Source organism: Rutidosis leptorrhynchoides, chromosome 1, assembly GCF_046630445.1.
Source record: "Rutidosis leptorrhynchoides isolate AG116_Rl617_1_P2 chromosome 1, CSIRO_AGI_Rlap_v1, whole genome shotgun sequence".
NCBI lineage: Eukaryota > Viridiplantae > Streptophyta > Magnoliopsida > Asterales > Asteraceae > Rutidosis > Rutidosis leptorrhynchoides.
The window spans coordinates 160,291,101-160,293,879 of record NC_092333.1 but is presented as its reverse complement, the minus strand read 5'-3'; the positions used below and the strand labels follow the sequence as shown (position 1 = coordinate 160,293,879).

At 37.5% G+C, this 2,779-nt stretch overlaps 1 non-coding gene across 1 annotated transcript; it reads right to left on the bottom strand.

Annotated features, from left to right (window-relative positions):
* Positions 1-1,076: 1,076 nt before the first annotated feature.
* On the bottom strand, positions 1,077-1,183 carry LOC139886796 (small nucleolar RNA R71). The gene has a single exon (XR_011772661.1). It is a non-coding gene; the product is annotated as a small nucleolar RNA R71 (small nucleolar RNA).
* Positions 1,184-2,779: the final 1,596 nt, after the last annotated feature.

The following is a 2,779-nucleotide window of genomic DNA, read 5'->3' as shown; positions in this document are numbered from 1 at the left end:
CTTTAATTCCTTTAGACGCAATTTTTAATATTTAGTTTTTAGACTTTTAAGTTTCGACGCTTTACTTTCTTATTTTATTTTTGGACCTTTTATTTTTTGACGTTTTTCGACGCGCTCTTTTTCTTTTTCATTTCGACGCTCTAGTTTTTAGGACATAGACTTTTTATTTTCTTTAATTTTCAACGAAAAAATATTTTAAGCGGTTAAATTGATAGACATCCAAAATTTTCTGGTTCGTAGTAATAGTTGGATCTGTTAGTGGCGAGGTGTGGGCTTCCGATTTAAAGGGTCCTGGCTACCTGCTGCATCTATTGGCTATTCGAAACGTGGGCAAAATCAGAAAAGTCTATTAATTTGATAACTTATATAATTTTTATATTTATAACTAATAGGATATTCAGTGAATGCATCGAGCAAAACGTTCACCACCTTTCATACGTTCACCACCTGTAACTCGATTAAGACATCTAGCCAATATTATCGCCGTTGATTTTTCTTTAGAATCATCATCTAGTCGAACAAGTACTCCAACTCAAATTTCTGATAATCCATTTTTTGAACCCGACTACACTACCGAGAACTCGGAGGATATTCAAGGACAATTCCAAGATCCTGAACCACTAATCATTCCTCCTGAACTACAAACCGTTAAATCAGAATTCTCTAGTGATTCGTATTCAACAAATTCAATTATGGAAGTAACTGAACCTCTAAGTATGGAAGACCGAATGAGAGCCACATGCACGGGCCAAGGTCACGCCATTATTAAGCCAGATATTAATGCGCCAGATTATGAAATCAAGGGACAAATCCTACACATGGTAACTAATCAATGCCAATATAGTGGTACGCTAAAAGAAGATCCAAACGAACATCTTCGAACCTTTAATAGGATCTATACTCTATTCAAAATCAGAGAAGTTGAGGATGAACAGATCTATCTCATGTTGTTTCCCTGGACTTTAAAGGGAGAAGCCAAAGATTGGTTAGAATCGTTACCTGAAGGGGCGATTGAAACATGGGATGTCTTAGTTGAAAAATTTCTTAAACAATTCTTTCCGGCATCTAAAGCCGTGAGACTTCAATGAGAAATTGTTACGTTCAAACAAAAGCCAAATGAAACTCTATATGAAGCGTGGACAAGATTCAAAAAGTTGTTGAGAGGATGTCCTCAACACGGTTTAGATACTTATCAAAGAGTACAAATATTCTACCAAGGTATCGACATTGCTACACAAAAAGACAACGACATAGCAGCTGGTGGTTCTATTATGAAGAAAACCGCAACTGAAGCTTACAAAATTATTGATAACACCGCCTCCCACTCACATGAGTGGCACCAAGAAAAAGATATCCTTCGTTCATCTAAAGCGGCTAGAGCCGATTCTAGCCATGACTTTGATTCCGTTTCCTCAAAATTAGATGCTTTCAAGAGACGAATGGAAAAGATGAATAAAGATATTCACGCAATACGAATCAGTTGTGAGCAATGCGGTGGACCACACTTAACGAAAGATTGTCACATTGAGTAAACGATGGAACAACGTAAGAATGTTTCCTACATAAACCAAAGGCCGAGAAATAATTATCAACCGCCAAGGCCGAACTTTAATCGAAATCAAAACATTCTTTACAATCCAAATGGACCCAACAACAACTCGTACAACCAACAAGGTCCACATAACCAACCAACTTAAAACAACACTTTCAATCAACAAAGACCTAGCTTGTATAAACCACCACAACAAACCGAAGAAAAAAAGCCAAATCTAGAAGAAATGATGGCAAAGCTAATGGAATCTCAAACACAATTTATAACATCTCAAACCCAAACAAATGAGAGGTTTGATCAGTCATTAAGAACTCAACAAGCTTCCATTTTGAATCTAGAAAAACACGTAGGTACTCTTGCTAGCATGATGAGTGAGAGGGAACAAGGAAAGCTACTGAGTAATACTGAAGTAAATCCTCGGAATGAGAATGTTAATATGGTTTCAACGAATTCTGAAAAACCAGCATCAAAAGATGGGAAGGTTTTAGATGTGAGTAACAATGAAGAAGTTACACCACCACCACCACCATCACCCGAGTATGTAAAGCCAGTGGTGGCACCATACAGACCACCCATCCTGTTTCCAAGAAAAGGAGTTGAGTATGAGCAAGTAATAGGTAATAAAATTTGTGATACCTCTGGAAAGAAAAAGAAGAAGAATAAGAAAGTGCAAGAAATAAAAACCATAGAAGTAAACCCGGTGAAGATAGTTCCACCAAAACTCCCACCCAGGTTGGGTGATCCGGGTGAATTTATTGTTCCTTGTCTACTTAGTGATTGTGTCATGTATGATGCACTAGCAAATTTAGGTGCGAGTGTGATGCCTCTTTCATTATATAAGAGATTAGGAGTAGGTGAGTTAAGTCCAACAGAGATGAGTGTCCGACTCTTTGATCAAACCATTAGGCACCCAGTTGGAATTGCTGACAACTTACCCGTTCAAGTGGGTAATTTAACCTTTCTAGTCGAATTTATTGTCATTGACATAGAAGAGGACTCAAACATTCCTCTAATTTTAGGTCGACCATTCTTAGCCTCCACCGGGGCGTTATTTGATGTAAGAAAGGGTAGAATGACACTTAGTAATGATGAAAAATCGATCACCTTTGTAAGTCGAAAGTCTAAATCTCCACCAACCAAAACCGTTGAACCAACAAAAACGATTGGTAAGAATCATGTTGTTTTACCAACTCCAACGGTAGTGCTTAGCAATAATAAAATGCCTAA